Source organism: Spea bombifrons, chromosome 1, assembly GCF_027358695.1.
Source record: "Spea bombifrons isolate aSpeBom1 chromosome 1, aSpeBom1.2.pri, whole genome shotgun sequence".
NCBI classification, from domain to species: Eukaryota; Metazoa; Chordata; class Amphibia; order Anura; family Pelobatidae; genus Spea; species Spea bombifrons.
This window is the reverse complement of record NC_071087.1, coordinates 32,337,148-32,361,231: the sequence shown is the minus strand read 5'-3', so window position 1 is coordinate 32,361,231 and position 24,084 is coordinate 32,337,148. Positions and strand designations below refer to the sequence as shown.

The 24,084-nt window shown below is 36.6% G+C and overlaps 1 protein-coding gene and 1 long non-coding RNA gene across 3 annotated transcripts in view; both read right to left on the bottom strand.

Moving 5' to 3' along the window:
* The window catches only part of FSTL5 (follistatin like 5), a 195,226-nt gene that overhangs the window by 121,717 nt on the left and 49,425 nt on the right, over positions 1–24,084 (bottom strand). The window lies entirely within an intron of this gene.
* Positions 10,845–11,548, bottom strand: LOC128483817 (uncharacterized). The gene is made up of 2 exons (XR_008351108.1): positions 11,381–11,548; positions 10,845–11,283 (listed from the first exon to the last, which is right to left on the bottom strand). It is a non-coding gene; the product is annotated as an uncharacterized LOC128483817 (long non-coding RNA).

Here is a 24,084-nt window from a genome sequence, read left to right as displayed (position 1 = left end):
TATAGTGCTATCATATTCCATAGCCCTGCGAAATGGGTAGAAAAGGACACAGCAAGTAGTATACAACATAAAAATTTGACTTACAGAACAATAGGTGAGGAGGGCTTGCATATAGTATAGTCAGTACTAAGCATACTATTAAAGATCTATCTTTCTGTATATTTCAACACATACATCTTGCACAGAGACACAGAGCATTTGATGGTAGATAAGAACCATTCGGCCCATCCAGTGTGCCCATTTTTCCCAATGTAAAGAGTCAGACCTTAACCAGTCCTTGGTCTTGTCCTAGATTCAGGGTAGCTTTATACCGACCCAATGCAATTTCAAATTCCCTCATTGTATTAGACTCTACCGCTTTTGATGGGAGACTGGTCTATTTATCTACCACTATCTCTTTAAAGTAAAAATGGCTTAAATTACATGTAAACTTCTGACCCTCTCATTTTAAATTATGACCTCGGAAAACATGTTTTCCGTTCACGTACTTAAAAGTTAAGCATCCAAATAAATACAACATATTAAAAGACTTTCATGGTGCTTCTTAATGTGTTTCTACATATATGGTACTGGTCTAGTAAAAATAAGAATTTATTCATGGAGACATGTTTAAAGAGATTATGAAACAGTAGCAGAATACCAATTTCTTTTCTTACAGTGCTATAAAACTCATTTCAGATTTGCTGTTTTTTTTTATTGTACTGGCTTTTTTCACTGCTATAATAATATGCACATGGTTGTCTTTGCCAATGGAAAAAAAAACAGCTGTTTTTAGGCGTTTTAAAAAAAATCTATTGAGTTTAAATCAGGTCACCAATGGTTCATGAAAAGAGCTTGTTCGTTCATATAGGTCCATAGCTATATGTGAAGAAAAAATATCAATGTGAATAAGGAAGTTCTGCATAGTGAAATATTAAAATATGGCCTGAAATGAATTGCCCATTAATAGAAGTAGATTGCTCAATATTAGAAATGACCACTTGTGCCTGCCACCATGAACCTCTGAAGGAACTAAGATGGTGGTAGATGACCAAGATCTTTCCTATGTTTGCAAGCAAATACAAGGAGGGGGCACCGGAAACATAAATCACACAAAAGGTTTAAAAACTCTAAGGTCAATCCGAGGTTGACCATTTTGTCTGGTTACACAGTTACAATGTGGAGGATAAAAGTGGTCAGAAACATGATTGTTTCTGTGGGAATTACTACTTGGCAGAAACCAATACTTTCTACTTTTTCCAGCAGTTGTTGAATGTTTTTCTTCACCTGTAGTCACCTAAGCATTTACTTAATTGGAAAACCCCACGGATTAAAATAATACTGTTTTGCAGCTTTTCAGTGCATGCCATAGGTAAGACCATAGGTCCTGCATGAGAAGTTTGATTGCTCTATATACTACATAGATCAATCAGTGTCATTTCACTAATTGAAGTATGTATTATTCTTTACCTGACTGCAGGAGAACCTTGACTGATCATAAAACAGTCAGTAAGTAGAACCCACATCTACCCTATCATCTCCTAAATGATTGAATAAACCAATGAACTACTTGCGAAAAACAGCATGTAACCCACATATTCTTGTACTCTAGATACAATTCTTGCCAAGTCTTTCCTTTAAGAAAAGTTAGGTTGCCGCTTAATAATGCATAATTCAATTAGTAAAGCCATCTTCAGGAATGATTAACTATGCATGACATAGAGCATACAGAAAATGGGAGCCAATTGCTTCTTAACTCTCCCTGATCGTGAGTATGTCTAAGTAAATCTATATTCTGCTCAACAAATTAAAATACTGATAACAACCAAGATATTTTACCCTGCTTTGTTCCATTACATTCCGTTCACAAGCAATAAAAAGATATGCTGAATTTAATAATCACATTTAATTATCCATTAGGTAAAAAAATGTGAACCAAAGTCGTTAAGAACAGATAATTTTTTTTTTTGTTATTCTAGATTAAAATGAAATATTTGAATAAAAATATTGTATTGTATCATGGCTTTCACACATTTTCATTTAACATAATGCCTAATAGCTGTCAAACTTCCTGCTGTTAAACAGACATGACATATAACACTAGGCTCATTTTGCATTTGCAGATAATTAACCTTGATAGCCAGGAACATTTTGAGAAGCCTGCCTCACTTGGCCGTCTGGTAATGTAACTTTGCCTTTACGCACAGAATAAGAAGAACAAAAGTCATCTGACAGTAATTATGCATGACTATTACAAAATGAGCTCTGGCTACAGTTAAACATGATTCTAATGTCAAGGTATAACATCCACAACAAGCATTTCTAATCATATTTTTAATACAACTAGCACAGTACAAGGAAGGGTTCTGGTACATTATTATACACTTGCTGAGCTTAACAAGCATAATGTGTTAAAGAGGAAGCACAGCTAAACATCAACAATTAATAACACCTAGGGTCTCATTTTGTATATAGACATAGTGTATATGTAGACATCATCTGATGGTGCAGGAGCTGATAGACTCTAAGCTCTCAAGGGCAGGGCAATTCTCTCCGAAACCAGTATGCCTTAACATGTGTTAACCTTATTATGAAATGTTATATTGTCTATGTTATTGTTAATTGCCCCACTAATCTAATAGTTATATGTGGGGACGCTAAAGGTTTGCCCAGGAGCCTCCGGGGGAAGTGCTCCTTTCTCTCTCTCTCCCTTAGACCAAAACTTTGTGACATAGATCAATTAATATTCTGACATACCCAGAGCCCCCAGGTTTTTGGGTCCAAACAACACACAATAGAAATCAAAAATGATTACTATACAATTTGTAAAATAAACCATTGATTCTTTGAAAATGTATTTTAGTGTCCCATTTGTACAGTGGAGTTTATTCACTGGAGAGGGAATATGCAGGAGAATTGTAGCTTAATTAGGTGCAGAAGATACCACAAAGTGTGACAGTGACACCTCACAACACAAAATAAAAGATCTGCACAAATCAAAAGTTGTATGCATAAAGTAAAGTACAACAAATAATACTTATATTCAGAAAGTTATTTAGTACAATGCTATGTTCCACTACCAAACAAATCAAGGGGATTTCCATATATAAAATATTTGTGCTTTTTTCCAAGACAAATTGTCACTCATTTTAGGCAGAGCTAAGATGTAATCCCTCAGATCACTTCAAGGTAGCAATGGGAGACATTAAAAACGGATACCTGGAGCTTTCAGTGTACAATGCTGTAAAATTCTGATTTATAAGGAAGCTTTTATGCAGACACAGCTCCTCTTGGCCACTCAGGTCCTTCCTGCCTGGTGTGGTAATGCATGACACTCTGTGATGATGTCCCATGTTTCACTGTCATAATGCTCCTTCAACATGCATAGAATAATTGGAGTGGGACTTTGCAGGGGATTTGTAGTTTCAAATAACAGACTTTATTATGCATCACAAAGAGGCAATTTGGGTGAGCTTCTCCTGACAAAAAAGTTTGGTTAACCTTGCTAAATGCATGGATTTCATAATACATAGTAAAGTTGATGAGTTGAAAAGTGCAAGTCCTTTGCAAATTCTGGTTGTGAAAATCTTCCTTATGTGACACGTGACCCTTTAAAGTTTGATTTCAAACATTGCCAATCATTCGTAACAGATTCTCTATGCATGTTCTTCCTTTGCTTGTACATACTACTTTTATACAATGATCCAGACGAGATGCTGGGCTAGCTTCTTAAAACTATATTTGTTATAGTACAATTATACATTTCAGTAAAACTGTTCTCTGCTTTGTTAATTCTTGAAAACCTGCTCTTGGAAGACAACGCTATTTTAATAAAGAAAAACAAAATCTCTAACCTTGACATTATCTCATTCATTTGAAAAAGTTTTTCCCCTGTAACATTTACACTCTAGCACTTTGTTGATAAGAGGTGTCAAATTCTATCTGAAACATCTTCATGTAATGTTTTTGCATTTACTTTTTTTTTATCTCATTCAGTATGTGCAGTCAATGGATTGACCAAAAGTTTGGTGGTAGTGGCAATGGGGGGCTTACATATCTTTGGAATCTGCATTCACTGTTTAAATGAATAAGAGTTAATTAGCTTATCCTCCAGGATTATTCATTCTGATGGCAGCATGCCGCATGCCGCTGAGCCAACTGTTGGAGCTAGGCTGACTTACAGCATAGATGTAACTTTTGGGATATCTGCTTTGAAATGTTGACAGAACATATTAGTTTTTCAAGGACTGGTGTCTCATGTGTACACATTTTTAAGTGGTTGATTCAGAGGTGTATTAGTAGAAAATTAAGAACCAACTGTCCTTATTACAAAAAATGAATATTAGCTATATAGCATAAATGAAATAACTTTATTGATATTGCAGAGGACAAAATAGGCTAAATCAGGGCCAGATTCCCCTTTACGTAGATTGGACATATGTATATTTAGGGAGCTGTATAGCAGTTGTGGGGGGGGGGGGAAGGCCCCTGGGAGTTTTTTGTAATTTAAGAAAATATTATAGAAGAAGGTAAAAACCCAAGCAGAGAGTTGCATATAGTCTATTGCTGTTAAAGCTCCAGGTCTGTTGGTGATTTGTCAAACAAATAGCAAAGACTAAAAAATATATAACAAATTGTGCATATTTACATATGAATCAACAATTCCAATCAAGAGATATATGGAACAATTTCTCCAAAGAGCCAAAAAAAAGCAAAGGATGTGTAGTGCCTTTAAAGTACAATGCTGAAGTAAAATAAACAGATGCTGATTTTGATGGAATTCACTAGAAAATAATGCATGGGAAGAATGGATAGACAGTAAATAGGTAAGAAACAACATAACACTTATACAGCTGCTTCCACTTATGAAACACCTTCTAAAGTCATAAACTTGAAAAGATAATTGTATTTTGAAGATAGGAGAAGCCACCCATTGAGCACTTCAAGAACGCAAAAGAAAAAGAATTGAAATATTTAGCAAGTTATTCATCAAATAGTTTAGCTACCCATGCAATCCTTAGGCAAGTACTAACATCAAAAATATGGTAATTAACACAGATGCTGCCTGCCATGAGAATGTATTTTACTGTGTTTTTTATTATTTTTTAAGTTTTATGGTGATACCCCATATATCAGTGAACCATATGGTTCTAATAAATATGTCTGGTAGCATAATAAATTCACAGCACATAACATACTTTCAATAATCTAAATTGTTCAGAGTAACTATGTACTGATGAACAACAAATATTATGCTAGCAATGTGGCACGCTGTTGCCTTTGTTTAAGAAATATTTGAACATAGAGTTGCACTTATTTTTGTTGGCAGTATTTTCAGTTGGGACTAGTAGATTCATTTGTTGGTTATTGTAGCAATATAATAACAAGTAAATAAATGAGTTCAAAATAAACCCCTCTTTGGACAGCTATTGTCATGATCCTTAAAGGGTCATTTACTGTGGACTGGCCTCAAGGCACGCTTGGAATGATACCCAATGGATCCTGTTGCATCTTTCAGAAGAATGGCTGTCAAACATCTTGGAAGACCCACGGAGCCTTCATCGGTAGTGACCTGAGTAGGGACTCATGATTCGAACCAAAGAAGCAGGTCAATGCAGAGCAGGTATTATCCCCTCTGCTGTAGCATTTTCACCAGAGAGGTACCAACATCTCCCCTATACTATATTTAATTTATACTTTTTCCTACACAGTCCTAGTTTTTTTCAGCCAAGTTTGCAATAATTATCTTTAAATCTTCAAAACTACTTTAATCAAGGTAATTCTGACAACACGTCTAGTGTTAATTTCTACCTAACTTCTTCTAGAGACCCTAAATAATAAAAAAAACAAAAACCTTAGCTTCAAGATACAGAAGAGTAACTGAGCACAGTGCCTGGTGTTTTATCGTCTACAGTACAAATGAGCTAATGAGGACATTGGATGCAGAATAGCATGAGGATGAAGGCAGTAGAGATATAACCCTTTAAAGTAAAACAATGGCAAGAGTAACAAATGTGCATACAGCTATTTGTCACTAGCACCCGACGTAAACAACACAGATAAAATTGAGGTGTCTGACAGCATCAACCATGCCGTACTGCACGAGAGAAGTTTCAATAGGTATGACCTTACCACTCTTGAAACGAGTCAACAGAACATAAGCCGAGATGTTGCGTTAACATAAAACATATCATTTTTTAAATAGTTGTAAGAAAAATGGTTTTAACATGAGGTAAGGTTTCATCCACTTTGGGCAGATTCCTGAAAACATACTTCAATTTTCTGTGCGGCTGGCAACACCTAAACTACATATTTATGATACATATGTGCACCTTTCTATAATTGTTAAGAACATAAAACCCGATACAGAGATCACTATCGCTTAGCTAGGCAAAAAACTGCTTTTCCAGGAACATCAGTCATTCGACTACTGTTGTATTTAGGTCACAATTAATTTATAAATACATTTGTTTCAATATCCATTTGAACATGCATTTCTCCCGTATTCTGTTTTTTTTACACAATGAGTTAATAAATTAAGTTATACACATTTCTACCTTGTTATTTATACAATAAGTAATATTGACTTGTTTTTCTACCTGAAACAAACATTGGGGAATTAAATCAATTGTTCCCATTACATATTTATGTTTTCTTTAAATTACAAACTATAGTCAATGTATAGTTTATAATAAATAGAAAACCTGTTCAAATATTTGTTTACCATATATTAAATGTTTTATTCTGGCCTAGTCCAACTCGGCCTAGTGGAGCAGATCCCCTCTGACAGCAGGTTCAGCTCTCCTGCTACTCTATTGGACAATCTGGCTCCCTGGTGACTAGCCTGCACAACCTCCTTAGCAAGCAGCATCCACACTGTATCCACCACCTCAGCAAGGAGGACTGCGGCACAAAGTTAAGTGTTGGAGATGGCTGGGACACTGTACTGAGCATACCCCAGCCTAAATACTCCACTGCATATATTATGTATCAAACATGTCATAAATAAAATAGGTCAGTCAAACATCCATAGCTGTTAAAGTAAGTCTGGTTCGGTCAAAGTTATTCAGTAAGTAACAGCAACATGGTAGAGACTAGAATTTGTGTAGTCCCACAGATAGTGTTATTATATGTGTCACATGCCAGCACTCAGCAACAGGAAGTAATGCTCAACTTGAGGGAGCTGACATATTTACTTAATTATAATTTTAAAAAATGTATGTGGGGGCAGCATCCTTGAACTCTGGTTGCACCAATTCTTGGGCTGCCCCGGGCCCAAAGTAGCTGCCCCTGAAGCCTGCAACAACATCTCAGAGGATCGTGACTCGCATGTCCCATTTGGGTCACTCACCGGACCAGCACCAATAATTTACCCTGCATGTTTAGAGTGAGGACGTCTAATGTGGAGTCACCCTAGGGTCAGAAGGAGGAAAGACCGCACTGACTCTGAGAATCTCTTCTTGATCTTCAGAATCAGTGCGGCAAGTACACACAACCCCAGCATTAAGTACACCCTGCCACAAATATAGTGCCCCCCCTGCCACATATACAGCACCCCCAGTCATATGATTTCTTTATGTTATAGAAATAAATACTAGCCTCCAGAAGTGTGGTTGGGTAAGTGGCGCACACAATCAATATTAAAGGTGGCCCTGTCCTTTCTAATATCTGGGGCAGAAGAGACAAGCAGGTGAAGGTGTGGTAAAAGGGGATGAGGGCTAGGAACTCAGACTTGATCAGGCTTAGGGCAGCAGATATACAACAAAATAATAATATTATTATGTGGCATCCTATAAAACGAGCAACCGAAAGACATTGATTTAATAAATACAAAACATTACTACTACCCATCATTATTGTCTGGTAATGATTACAGCCATTATGCTATGATTACAGTGTTAACCAGAAACTCGCAAGTGGGGGGTTTGCTATTCAAAAATGAAAGCAGGAGAAAATACACGTTTTAGCGGATAGTCCCGGATATTTTCCAAAGCTGTTGTGGTCTTCTTGCCAAGTACAGCTACACCCTCTTTGTGCCTTAGGGTTGCAATACTTAGCAAATTTGTTCTCAGATATTTACAAAAGCTGGCCTGAAATAACACAGAGATTACTGCTTTGTATTTATTATTATTATTATTATAAACATTTGCTTGTCAATAAAACACTGTTGTAAATAAAATATGTTTGTGTACCCAACATTCAATTTTTATAAGGCGTAAAGGTCGAATAATGACAATTCAGCTAATGCAACCCTTCAGCTTTAGTTTCTAGAAACTATCTGTGCAGACTTAGATCGGTGATACTAATAAAAATACGCACTCAGAAAGCTTGAACTTTCTCATCTCCAACAATTGCTACTGAATTATTAATTAGAGCTTGGCACTGGCATTTGAAGATATGTAGGATCATATTCAAACTTGAAAGGACTGCTTTTGTGTGCTCAATATCTTCCGTTAAGTCATTTGTAATGTAATATTATGTACTGGTTCAAACTGTTACAATCTTAACATTCCTAAGCTTTTTTTTCCCTCCAAAATAGAATTCTTTTTGCATCTTACTTCAAAAACGGCCGCTACGGCAACTGCTGTCAAAATAGTAGTAAAGCAGATGATTTTAACAATTTTAGATTGTTGCTATATTCCTTCTGAAGAATTATTGATGTCTAAACGTCAAACACTCAAAAGTAGTTTTTCACTCTTACAGCTGGCAATCCAACATGTTGTAAATGTTCTTGTTAGGACATTTACTAGATTAAATATGGGACTAGCCTCCGTTAGTAGGATGATGATAAATTTATCTAGCAATATAGTTTATATGTTGTTGAACTCCCAGCTCATATTTAAAACCACATACTTTTGCAAACGTTATAAAAGTGACCCTGGAAGTATTACTTACAAAATCATTTAGGATAATAAAACTTACTTCTGCTGAAGCATGTAAAACTCCGAATGTTATTAACTCGTTTTTTAGGTTGTCGTTTGATCAACACTCTTTATAATTCTATAGATGCATTTCATTTACAATTTAGAGTATATATGTTTTGAATTGAGACAATTATAGTAAATTATTTCAACTGGGCCTGGAGGATTCCAACTCCATAAATGTTAACTAGTGTGTGCAATTACATTATAGCAGAAATATTAAATGTGGCATTTGCAAATGCATAATCTTTCTTGAACCATTAAAAAATAATAATAATAATTATGTACTATTGTGACAATTGGTTCCTGCGATTTTCCTAAAAAGCCGAATGTTGTCATCTCTCGCCTTTACTGCCTCTCATGCTATGTCATCTCCTGGTTACTTCTGTTAATGGTTCTATGTAATCTCTTATCAGCTGCTCCATGGTTCTACTCCTGCCCCATGGGTAATAGCTGTTTAGTAAACCCAACGGTAATTTGGCCCTTAGAAGAGACTAACATCACATGAATATTGGCCTACATGTTTTTGGGACTATGAAACAAGTGAAAAATGCTTTATCCATTCCTTAGTGATTTACCAGGATCTCTCCCTGTCCCAGACCTTGGCAAGCCTCATAGAAATGGATCACGACTTTCCATTTATTGGTTCCCAGCGGAGCAGGGTCAAGTTGGTCTTTCAAGCTCATCAGAGAATAGCTTGAGATGAAAAGTTGCCTCTCAAGGCCGTTTGTCAGCCAGTTCTATTCTCAATGATTAGACTCGTTTGTCTCTGTGGCAGAAGTGCACAAAAGGCTTCCTTGTTGACAGACTGCAGTTGTAAGGATAATACAAGATAAAATAACACTAAAATGATCACAGAAAAGATACAGATTATTAAATATATTACAAAATCAATAATATATAAGAAAATCAAGCAAATTCAATGTAAGGCATTCACACCTTAATTTGTTTTAAAACATATTTTGAATCCAGGACAAGAATATCTACTGGCAAATAACATTCAAACAGCCGAATCAGGCACCTGGGCCATTATGTTACTGACCCCATACCACATATAGATTGTATTGAGCTCAGGTTGGCAAGCAAGTTGCAGACATGCTGACATGAACTTTCATTGTTTTTGTAGCAATAGTATATGAGGGTGACATTCTAGTCTAATGGTAAGCCTACGTGAGACGAACATGTCATAAGCTGTTTCTATCTTTTTTTTTATCCCTGCAAAGCACTTTTACTGTATCCAGACATGAATATTCAGTACATTTGAATATTCACAGTCAGTTCTAATGGCAAATATTTGCTTAGCATATTTGCGATTCAGCTAATTTTAGCTGTACTCATCAAACATGCCCCCAAAGTCAACCAAAACCAGATGAGTCCTCTCTAATCATTGCTAACTTATGAAAATGCAGTTTGCTTAGTGCTCCCATAATTATATATTTCAAGGAGGGTGATTATTTAAAATACCCACTTTAGTCCTACATTTTTTCTAACATGTCTATACTTTCATGAACAGCGATATTAAAGGCTGATATTGCAACAAAATCGGACAACAGTATAGAAAATAAATAGCAACGCTGAATGTTACAGCTTGGTAGACCAGTGTAGGTTTAAGACAGCTTTGTTTGTTGTTTTATGATAAAGGTGATTCAGAGCAGTCAAGAATTTTACCCCTATGGGCTGTGTATTATGGGTAGGAGACCAGGGGATCTTTCCTGTGTGGCCCAAACTTCTGTATACTGGAATCACTTGTGGTCCTCATGTCTATTGATGATAACATAACTCTACTATGACATTTCTGTTTATAACACAAATACGTTGATGTTTCAGTCCTCTTGAAAAAGTGTCATCTAGCTGATGTAAGCTAACATTAACTATTAAGAAAAACTAGCATCATGTGATCATCATTAAAATGACATGCACTTTTCCCCTTTCTCTCCCACTACCTCTCGCTTTCTTTTTTTTTCTTTCTTTTTCTCTTTCTTCTTTGTCCCTCTCTTTCTTTTCTTCTATTTCTCTCTGTTCCTTCCACCTGTCTTTCTTTTTCTTTTTCACTTATCCCTCTATCTTTTCTCACTCCACTCTGTCTTCTCCTTTGGTAACTCCCTCTTTCCTCCTCCCATGCACAAAGGGGCAGAGGGTTTTTAATTCAACTGGGGGTATAGTGCCAAATTGCAACTCATCCCTATCTTCTGCTCATAAGATGGCACATAACACTTCTGCAAATTCCCCACATACACAAGAGTATAAGGCAGCCCCACAACCCACCGAGAATAGCAGATCTGCACAGCAATTGCGGGTCCAATCAAGCTCCATTGCCTACACTTTAACTGGGCCTTCATCTTAAGCCCTACCCAGTATGACAGACAAGTTCCACAATGACAAGCTTTTCATTAGGATTAGCCTATCCAAGTAACATCTAAAACATTCTAGTGTCAACATGTTGTCTGAGTTGTTTTTATATCTTTTTTTGTAATAAACACCTGGTCCAAGGCCTCTAAAAACATTATCTTATTGCAGTACGAAAATGCCACATACAGACTAGGAAAGTGCAATATAAGACAACCAGGCTCTAAAATGTGCTATGCTTTCCAGGAGTGAAGCCCCCTTCAGGTTTACAGATCAGGAGATTGACCCTCCGATGCACTGAAAAACAGTTGTGACTCTGGAATGATTGATCCTCACTGAGGCAAACTCATGTTGAACAATCTGCTGTCTTATCCATCTTCTTTAACAGCATTTTAAATGCAAAGCTATGAATAAGTTTTCAAGACCTGAAGCCTGTGGCCCGAACACTGTGGCTAACTTCTGAAGGCAACTGATTATGGGTATAGGAAGCCTCTGTGCAGATGTCTCAGGGAGCAGGCCTGAAAGAGGAAGTACATGACAGAACTAGTCTCTAGAAAACAGACTGTAAGAAGGATAAAACAATAAATAAAGTCAAAAAGGAGAGAAAAATTCAGGCCAATCAGTTCACAAGAAATATAAATAAAAATCAATATTTAACCCATCAGGACTTAATGTTTTTAATAATAAAAAAAATCTCTATCTCTATATTTTCTTTTAAAAAATCTCCACCTCGCCAGGATTAGTCAATAGTTATAAAGTGATGGATTTTAGGAAAGTGTGATAAATGTACTGTATGTACAAACTAGATTTCCGCCCAACATACATGTGCCCACAAGTAGAATATAAATTATATTTTTAGAGTTACATGACAAAACCTCTAGACTCCAGTGCATTTCACGTCTATGCCTGGTTTTAATAAAGCACCAAGCAATGCCACAACCATGCCATTAAAAGGCCCAAAAGGGTCAGTCAGCTTCCCATAGTGTTTATCAGAAAGGTGCAGAAGTACTTGGAAGGCTTTGATGTTTTCTAGAATAATTACATTATTAAAAAAGGGTTAAAGTTCCTTTTTAAAACGTGCTACTATAAACATACTTATTTTTAATTATATAACTGCATAACATAGAACAAGGAAGAGCAAAGCTATGAAAGGAATGCTTGTTTCTAAACACTGATTAAAGACTTAATAATGGGATGACAGCAGGAAGTATCATAAACCAGTATAGAATATAGATGAACACATTTAAAATAAAAAATAAAAATAAAACAGTTAATGTGTAAATACAGCTGAGCTAGTACAACTGCAAATCCTTACATATGAGGCGTTCCCACCACATAAATGTGGTATGTGGATTGGGAGGTCTGGTCACTAAGATGCCAGTGCTTGGAAGCTGGCATAAAATGTGAGTTTGCACCAGCAGAAAGCACTGAAGTCCTACTTATTTTATACCCAACTCACATTTGCACTCAACAAATAACACTCAACTTGTAGTACGGTCTCCAACACATCAGTGTCCTTAAATAAACAAAAATATTTTAAATGAAAATGTAATGAGGGTCCTAGAGTGTGTTTTTCATTATCAATTTACCAAGGAGGGACAATGATGGCCTCCATTTCCCCACCCAATTTGGCTTAAGTATACTCTAGCCTAGAGTCTCTGAAACTACTTGGTGATTCCTTCCCATCCAGTAACAGAGGCTCCGAGTAGGATCACATAATACGTGTTAATCGCATGTGGCCACCTGCATATAATATAAGTGACCCATTTGAAGAAAATCAAGTTACTGGTATCTTTTTTTTTTTTAGAAACTACCCTTTAACAATTTTTTTGTATCTGTTTGTGCTGCAATTCCGAAATAGTTCAAGGGCATGACAAGATACGTACAAGCAACATGTGAAACATTCTAAGTAATTTAGACATTAATGTAGTTTATGCAAGTGCAGAGAGTTAGGATTCAGTTTGAAATTGGAAAAGCAAGGCAGAAGTAGCAGGCATTGAAGAAATTATGTTTTTTATGTTTTTTCATAAGTAAATTAATGAATGGACTTGTGCTTAGATATGGTGGTGGAAGACAATTAGACCAGATGTAGCTGTGGGGTTGATTATTGTGTTTAGTGCATTTTATAGTCAGGTATGATGTAATTGAGAATGGCTTCATTTGGTACTACAAACTTTGACTATCTTTCTAACTGAAACATGCATTTAGTATGCATTATATTAGTGCTTTAAGACTGCAGCATACAGTTTTGCAACAATACATATTGTATTAAATTAAACTATTTGCATACGTTTTAAACTACTACATATTTGTTTCTACTTTAGTTTTTATAACAAGCATTTAAAACAATAATTTCAATAGACGCCAAAGTTCATGTAATAAGCCCTTCTCTCAGAATCTCATTCACTTGGATGTAATTGTACATTTAATACAATAATGTATACAACCTTGCCGGCAATGTGCACTTTAGAATCGGTCCTTACTACTTTTTTAAATAGATATATGGGGATTTCAAAATGAGACAATCCAAATATCTTTCTTTTGTCTATCATTCTCAAACACATGAACATGAAGCTTTAGAACAATGCACACAAAAAATGTCTCTGGATCGTTTTTGGTTCATTTGCACAAATCTAGTGGGAAGTCCCAAGCAAGTTGAAAAGCAGCTGACTAACAGTATATAGAATATGGGGAATATTTTTGTGCTTTTATTTCTGCTGTCTTCATTTCTACATGCAAAATATTAATAACAATATTTACACATATAATTTTTACTATTACATGCATAAATACACTATATGGACAAAAATAGTGGAACTGCTAACCATTACACCAACATGGACTTTTATGACATCGCATTCTAAATACATAGACATTAATATGTAGTTGCCCCCCCCCTTTTGCAGCTATAACAGCTTCCACTCTGTTGAGAAGGCTTTCCACAAGATTTTGAAGTGTTTCTGTAGGAATTTTTACCCATTTATCCAGTAGAGCATTTGTGAGGCACCCCTGTCAATGTAGATCTGTTTCTTACCATTCTGACTATTTCTAGTAACTTTTTAGTTGGTCATTTCAAAATGAGACAATCCAAATGCCTTTCTTTTGTCTATCCATCTAAAACACATGAATATGAAGCTTTAGCACAATGCATACTAGGTTGACTGTTTCATAAGACCTATCCGGTACCATTACACTGACCCCAATTGACTATGCCTAATGACGCAATCTTTCTTTTATAAAAGATAAATGTACAATATATAAACAGATATAATCATTCCTTAAAATGGTTGAACACAACATACTTTCTCTTTTCAATGTATATGGTATTTCCTTCACAAATTATTATAACAAATTATTAATTTTGATATTGTGATGTTTAACTATATGCTACAAGTGAAACCACGTTCCAGCAAGCATGATGTTTTCAACTTAAAGTGTGGTTTCTTTAGGCTACGGAGGTCTAATTCAATAGTATATCAATCAGCATATAACATGTATTCCATCCTTTGTTTGCTTGTACTATTGTAACTAAAAGGAAAACGCGTATTCCGCATTTTAGTTGACATGTTTTGTAATGGAATGGAAAATATTTTAGCAACATTCAACAAGATTGAAAATATAAATACACCAGAAAAGTATTTAACATCTCAGTAGGTTCAAGAGAAAAAATAGGTTCTTTGTATGTCAGTTCAAGAGAACTCGTGTTAAATGGAATAGAATTCAAATCTATAGGAATAAAGATAAAGGAAAAAAATCTAGATTCTAAATAGAATGACAAATATTTGGCTCCTAGTTCAAACAAAAGAAATGTTAAAAAATATTTGGACTCAATGCATGTATACTGTATGTGAAGGTGAATAAACTGTTAGTTACTTTGGTTCTTTCCACAAGTCTTACAGTGTGAGCAACATGGGGTGAATTGCATACACACAATATATCCCCAATGCATCATATGGAACCCTCTTATTGACTTACATGAGCAAACTCCTCCATACTGTAAGTACATATCATGCTGAGCACAGAGGAGGGCACGGTGTGAATTACCGCTATAGAGCGATAATGAGCAGATCCTTGTTTTTATGTCACATATGTTGATTCATGCATAAAGTTGCAAGTATTTCTTTTCTCTGTCATGAAACATTCTTTTACTTATCATATACCACATGACGTCCATGATAGCAAACAGATGGATCGGTAGGAGCAAACCACAAAAAGCAGGTACAGTAGGTAATAAAGAAACTTACTCAAAAGTAGCAGAAGAACTGTAAATAACAAAATATTGCTCTATTTTATGATATAGAAAATCTATATATTATAGCAAAGGTTGATATTAATAACCAAAACACCTAATCATCTATTATAATAAATGATGATACGTCTATTAAAGTTGGTGGATTGCGGTCTTGTAGTTGAGGTAATGTATACATTATACATACAGTAATGTGCAAATGTTTAAGGCAGGTGGCAAAATGCTGTAAGGTTAGAATGCTGTCAAAAATAAATTAACAACCCCGCTGCTGCTGGCACTTCCGCCAGGGCTTCTATGAATATTAATGGTAACTAAAAGTATGCACTGGAGCATTTTAGATTATTGATTGGAATTTTTTTTTTGACAAATGCAATTGATAAAATATCAAAAGAGGCATCATAGATTTGTAAAAAAATATATATATACTAAACAGCTTTAGCAAATTCTTACAGTAAATGTTACTTATTTATGTGTGAATGCCTGAGTCTGTATGTGAGACTGCCTGAGTCTCTGTGTGTGTGAGAGACTGCTTGAGTCTGTGTGAGAGACTTCCTGAGTCTGTGTGTGTGTATATGAGAGAGACTGAGTCTCTCTCTGTGTGAGACTGCCAGAGTATGTGTGTGAGAGGCTGCCTGAGTCTCTGAGTGTAAGAGACTGCCTGAGTCTCTGAGTATGAGAGAGACTGTCTGAGTCTGTGTGTGTGTGAGACTGTCTGAGTCTGTGGGTGTGAGAGAGTGCCTGAGTCTGTGTGTGTGAGACAGACTGCCTGAGTCTGTGTGTGTGAGACAGATTGCCTGAGTCTGTGTGTGAGAGACTGCCTGAGTCTGTGTGAGAGACTGCCTGAGTCTATGTGTGAGAGACTGACTGAGTCTGTGTGTGTGTGAGAGACTGTCCAAGTCTGTGTGTGTGTGTGACTGCCTGAGTCTGTGTGTGTGTATGAGAGACTGCCTGAGTCTGCGTGTGTGAGAGAGACTGCCTGAGTCTGTGTGTGTGTGAGGTTTTTATTTTTTAGTAAGAAAGCTCAGAAGTGGTTACTAAAAAATTTGAATCCCACTACTGGTCAACAGGCATATACCATGGTGAGATGTAGCACTGCAATAAGACACATAACCAGCGTGGAAACAAGACCAAGTGACTGAACTATTCACAGAAACACGGGGACTGGGGTACAGAAGAATGGTCTTCTGAACTGACAGGTCAAAGTTTTTAAATATTTCGCTGCAGAAGAAGGCAGATTAGTTGCCAAATGAGGTAACAATACTCAAGAGTAACAATTTCTAGTATAGTAGTCCTGAATTTCTTCCTTCAACGTGACAGAAATTCATGCTTAGGCCACATGTGCCAACCTGCTACATCTGTTTTTGTCCCCAGTAACGGCTGAAAACTTGGACATTTTGCTGGAGGCAAAACACCGCAAAGTTTTGTAATAACACCAGTGTTACTGGGAGCATCATTGGCGGTACAACATTTATCTCAGCAATGTGTTACACATTAGTTGATTTAGGTTAATAGAAAGTGGGTGATTTGAAAATGATAAAACGTATTCTTTAAATTCAGAATGGATTTTTTTCTTTTCATTTGTACAGGTAAATAGAAAAATCCATAAGTTTATTATTACTAATTGTAGTCATATTAAAACAATACAAAAACTGAAAAACAATATGAAAAGAAAATGGATTCAAAACAAGCAAACCATTACCTGCATCGATACTGTGTAATAACATTTAGCCACAGAGGTGCCTTTGAACAGAGTATTCATATATTTTTGGTCAATGCCTTTCCATCTTTTTTCAACAATATCGTATTCCTTACTTCTACTTGGTCAGAGTTCCTGGTCAGAAAATAGTGTACTTTTCTGCTACCAAAGTCAACTAATAGTATTTACCGTATTTGCTCGATTATAAGACGAGGTTTTTTTCAGAGCAAATGCTCTGAAAAATACCCCTCGTCTTATAATCGGGATCGTCTTATAATCAGACCTCAAATAGGTCTGACTATGAGACGACTAAGATCCAGATCCCCCGCAGCTGCAGGGGACCTGGATCCTCTTGTCTAACCCCCCCGCCCCACTTACCGGTACTTCTGGGTCCCGGTGTGAAGCTGGGGCAGCGTGTAGATGTCTACGCGATTCGTGTAGACAACTTCCGCTGCAGCAGGAAGGAGGCGTGGCTAGCAGCGGGGGTTGTCTGCGTCCATCGCGCAGACCTTCCCCGGCTGTCAGAGGTCAGAGTTCCCCGCACCGGACCCCCCCGCATAACTGGGGGGCAGGTTGGAAAATAGAAGGAAATAAAACCAAAATATTTTTCTCAATCATAGCTTTTATTTTAAAAAAAATAGTTTAGATAAATTAACATTTACTGGTAAAACTTTTTTCCTATAGGGTCGTCTTATATTCAGGCTTTTTTCCTAAATTAATATTCAGATTTGGGGGGTCGTCTTATAATCAGGGTCGTCTTATAATCGAGCAAATACGGTACTATTAAAACTTCAGCTGGATATCTTAAAAAATATTCATGGCATTTTTTTAAAATGAAAACATTTAAACAAAAGTCACCTAAAATGTAAGTTTCCTTGGCCAAAATTTGTGTAAACACATTAAATGTAGACTTTATCCCAAGTGTTACAACATGAGGGTTCTGTCTATTATATGAATAGATGCAAACAAACCATAGAAACTAGTATCATATTATTGAAAGAGAATTAAGAGTCTCACTTCTAGATGGTACTTTATCTAAGCAACAATGTTCTCTATTCCCAGGGTAAAATACTAAAATATATTGATATATGTGTTTGTCATATGTTCCCTGCAAAATAAATATGCAATGAATAAACTAAGGCAAATATATTTTCAACCTTTTTTAAGGTATATCAGTTATGGTCTACTTGCAACCTCTGAGATATGCTTCAGCCATGTGGAACATTTTTAATGACCTCTTGTCAAATGTGCTGAATAACATAATTATCAACTTATCATGTTCACAGGGTGTATGATTTCACAGCTGAAGGCACTTTCCCAGATTTTCTAGCTGTCGCTGTTTTTATTATAAATCCTATCACTGAAGTGATCTGAAATTCTTATAAGCGATTTCTTTATTTTTGCAGAGAAAGAGAGATAGTTAACAGAAATAAAGGGGCAGGGGGGGGGGCAAAAACATCCGTTGACTCTGTAAGGAATATATCAACAGTAGTTCTCAAATTATTTTTTAAATAATAAATAGCTGGTGCATGGATTTAAGGTTCCTTACAAAATAGTTTCTCATACGAGTAATCAGAAAAATAATTTTGTTGTCCTTAGTTTATTTATAATGTTGTTCATAGTTATGTTATGGTGTTCAGCCTAGGTTACATAAAGTTGTGCTGCATACCCTGGCAGATATTGTGAAATGTTGTAATTGATTTTGAAAATATGACTGATCATGCACTAGTCTTTTATTTAAGACTGATGATCATATGAAGCCATTTATTGGCTCCCTTTTAAAGCATAATCATAACAGATATCACTCATGCCTTGAATGCTTGGCCTTGTTACAGACATACACGGTGAAACACACAGGTTAAAATAGCAATTAAAGGTTAATTTACCACACATGTGGCTTTTTAAATTGCAATTGGTGTCTGTGTATAAATATTCAATGAGTTTGTTAGCTCTCACGTGGATGCACTGAGCAGGCTAGATACTGAGCCATGGAGAGCAGAAAAGAACTGTCAAAAGACCTGAGTAATAAGGTAATGGAACTTTATAAAGATGGAAAAGGATAAAAAAAGATATCCAAAGCCTCGAAAATGCCAGTCAGTACTGTCCAATCACTTATTAAGAAGTGAAAATTCAGGGATCTCTTGATACCAAGCCAAGGTCAGGTAGACCAATAAATATATCAGTGTGTGTGAGCTCTAAAGGCACAGGGAATCTTGTGAAAATTGATGGCAAGGTAAATGCAGCAGGTTAGCAGAAAATACTGCCAGACAATTTGCATTCTTCCGCACGATGGCTGTGCATGGGACGCTCTTGGACTTTCCAGCACAACAATGACCCTAAGCACAAGACCAAGTTGACCCTCCAGTGGTTACAGCAGAAAAAGGTGAAAGTTCTGAAGTGGCCATCACAGTCTCCTGACCTAAATATTTTTGAGACACTCTGTGGAGATTTAAAACATGCTGCTCATGCAAGGCAACCAAAGACTTTGCGTGACCTGGAGGCCTTCTGCAAGAATTTGGGGCCTCATCGACAAAAAAGACTGCATCCTGTCAATGATGCTAAAGGGACAATACACAGTATTTACAAATGAAAGTAACCAGACTTTTAAACAGGGGTCATTTCATTTCATTTTTTTACTTTTTTGCCATGTTTTGATTTATGATTGTGCCATAACCTACGACTGAACATGAATCCCATAAGAAATATAAAAAAAAATTCCTGCTCACTCAAGGATAACAGTTATTTCTGATATATTTTTGGCCCATTGTGAGATCTCTCCAACTGGTTAATTACCCATTATTATTATTATTATTATTATTATCTTTTATTTATATAGCGCCAACAATGTACGCAGCGCTTATTAAGGACAGTGCCAAGTCTGCAGAGCTTTCATAGTTTAATTCTGCCATCCTTACATGGCAGACGTCATATCACAGTGCTCAGAAGAAGCATGGTGGTGTGGAGGGGTAGCTGGTGGGTTTAGGCCTAGGCAGTGATGATGATGATAATACTGCACTGCTCTTAAGGTTTAAGAATTTACCCAAAATATATATATAATGTGGTAAACACCTGCTAACTAAACTAAAAGCTAAAACAAAGGAAAGAACATTCCCATACAGATTCCAGTGAAATCTGTATGGGAAAATCTGTTATCACATAATACCCTGTCACAAAATAAATGAAGGGCAAACACTAACCTTCAACAAATGTTTAACAATGAAGGTCATATGTAAATGCATTTTCATATGCATCTAACTCTTGACAATTTTGATGCATATGTCAATCACTTCTGTACAGAGTGTGCTGATTTTATAACACTGAATGTAAAATATGGCACATACTAAGACGTTTACTGATCTCAGACAGAAGCGTTTTGTGACGATTTCACATCATGTTACTGTAAGTTCAAATACCAGGTCACGCCAATAAAAATGACACTGTAAGACCACTTTTCCTTTCAGGTATGACAAATAAATACAAAACTGACTACAGATTAAGATGCTTTTCACACGGCGTGTGCTGTTGCAGTGACAATGGAAATTCTTGGAAATATGATAAAAGAAGACAAACTTGAAGCTGTAACAGCTGGTAGCCACATACTTGTTTAGAGTATCATATTGTCAGTGTCTTCTGTTTGTTTTCTTGGGCTACACATAGTCTTAAGAAGAACAATGCCATAGACTATTTGAAATAGGATCCATATAATATAATGTTTATGTCAAGTAAATGTATACGGAAATTAGTGTAGTTTAAATTGTGTGTACACAAAATATGTGTTTACGGGTCCCTGAGTCTGCTGTATAAAGCATACAGCATCATTCAGGAAATGCAACACTCTAAATATTTTACCATAGTATTTTTGAGACAAAATACATTATTATTCAAGTCATTTATATTGATTACCATTGTATTGTTACTTCTTCAGTCTAGGACAATAATTAAGAAAATAATCACATAGTATGGTTTATCAAATGCAGGTGAACTTTATACAGTTCCCCTCTGTGGTTAGTTCACAACAGAGATGTTAACATTATTTTGCTCATGTTTGTGATTTTGCATGTGGTCAGCTTGAATGTGTGGAAAAGTGATAAGGTGTGATGGCACATATGCATCTAAAGCAGCAATGTTTTTTGGGAAACATTTGGGAAACAGGCTCTGGTCTCTCCAACTGACCATTTATGCTATGGAGGCATGTGCCAAAGGAAACACAGACTCCATAGGATGCATTCAAAAGTAGTTGGATATGATGTCATACCCCGGTGCTCAAGAACAAGGATGGAGGTCTTGGAGAGGGGAGGCTGGTAAATACGCCATTGTTCCAACGTGTAAACTCACTAGTTTCCTTGACATATGCCCTCCTGGTTTGTCTATAAGCTTGGGGATCAATTGTAAGACCATCATATCCTACAGTCATCAATGTAATTTGTTGCTTGCCATGCATGTCAAGCTTCTATGGTTGCCAAGTGGCTGGTATTTGAGAGGCTTGACCATTTTTTTGGCAGTTGGATACTATGATGAAATAGACAGCCATTTTTTTTTTTGCAGAAGTGTCTATAGTAGACAGCTACACTGTAACTGTGAATTTAGGACGCAGCTTATATTAATGACTATGCCTAATATAGTAACCCTGCACTATTGCACAAAAAACTAGATTGCTTATATCAACTGTATTCAAGGCAGGAAATGATAATTTAAGATGTACTACTTCTACTATAGCTTTAACCATAGCTTTCCAGTAAAAACTATTCAGTGAGCAATCAGTGAGAAAGTATTGCACATTCAGTTAATATATCAAACTAATACAAATAATATTTAATCACATTATAGCTAAATAAGCAATTATTCATACACTGGTTTTAGATCAGATACAGAAGGCAATGTATGTATATAAGACCTTTTTTTCCATAAAAAAAGCTATAAATATCCAATGTAATGCAAATATTGACTTTTAGGAGGTAAAACAGATCGCTTTGCCAATAGGATACGGGAGCACGCAGTACTGACAATTGACCTTAATATACAATATCATTACCAATGTATGAATCTTCTAACCTTTAAGCATGAAAGTGGCATCTGGAAAAGGTCAATTTGTGAAAAAATATATATTTATAAGATAATATTAGGGTTAATACATTGCATGGCTTTGTTAAGGGTTTTTTAAAGGTTTACTTTTAAACTGGATACTTGATTAGTGACCCTGCAATACACAATGGCCTGTCTTCTAAACTGAGAAAAGAAAAAGAAGCCAATTTTTTCCATGAAAATGAACACAAAAACTACCACGAAAACGAACAGGAACATCTCGCCAGCAGCCAAGTCAACTTTTTACCAATGCATTCAGAGTTTTTACTACATTTGTTTTAAAAGATACATCAGTCCTTATTCAGCAGTATGTGACTTATGTTTGTTGCACACATTTCTAAAGCCTCGATTACAAAATGTGTAAGGCTTAAACTCTTCTTCAGTTAGGGTGTATATTTTTTCTTCAATCATTTTTCATGCGAAAAGCCAGAAGTAATTGGGTAATTACTCTTTTAACTACACCGGCATGATATATTAGCATTAAAATTGATAGAGGTTGAGGGAAGGAGGATCAAGTGTAGTGGCTACATAAGCACTATGCTGATTTTCGAAACATTTCATTTTAGTAAGGAAACCCATTTCCAAAAGATTAAGAGACCTGGGTCCCACTGAGCAAACTAAATTAACAAATGGCTCTCAGTCCTTGGTTTCTGTTCTCTCTGTTATTAATTACTATCCCTTTTGCATGAAGATAGTTAAGTTGCCCCTGAGCCTCATATCTATAATATATGTACACATTTAAACATAATTTAATCAGGTAGTTAAAAGTAATGAAGAAATAAACATTGTGATGCAGTGATTATTAGTTAATAGATTGCTTCTAGCAAAATGTACTCATATTGTGATGGAATAATCAGCTACCTAATTCTGTAATTTTAAGAAGCATAATGAAAAAAATAATTAGTTAATCATTTGCGGTTTGCCTCTGCTTTTATCAATATTAGTATTATGTATTATAATTTCTATATTATTTTCTCAGTGACATATACAAATGTTATTTACTAATTTCCCTGCCAGTATAACCTAACCATTGTTTTCTTATTTTTCAAAAGTGCCTCATTTTCAGATGCCATGCTGATAATGAACAAAAGAGAATTTTGGCTCATTCCCCACATGATGGTATGAAATGGATTACGCAGCTACACTCTACAATTTATAAACCCCCACGTCTTTCAATCTTTTTGACATAATTCCTTAATGATTATATATATATTACCGTATTGGCTCGAATATAGGCCGCACTTTTTTCCCCCACTTTAAGTTTTTAAAGTGGGGGTGCGGCCTATATTCGGGGTCTAGCGCCCGACGCCCGGGACATGCAGTCCCGGGCGCCGGGCAGGCAGCGGGGTTAAGATACAGATCCCCCGCAGCGGTGCAGGGGACCTGCATCCTTCTCCCCGATACGCTCAGACAGCCTCCCCTGCCAGCACTTCCCACGGGGGGGGGTGCCGGCACGGGAGGTTATCTAAGCGTTTTACCTCTGCCCACCCCCGACTTACCGGAGCAGACTCCCGGGTGTCTTGCGGGGCCGGCGGGAGACATCTACGCAATTCGCGTATGCAACTTCCGGTACCGGTACCGGAAGTTGCATACGCGTATTGCGTAGATGTCCCTCGCCGGCCCCGCAAGACACCCGGGAGTCTGCTCCGGTAAGTCGAGGAGGGGGGGCAGAGGAGGACAGCGGCAGCGTATCGCGGGGAGGGAGGACAGCGGCAGCGTATCGCGGGGAGGGAGGACAGCGGCAGCGTATCGCGGGGAGGGAGGACAGCGGCAGCGTATCTCGGGGAGGGAGGACAGCGGCAGCGTATCTC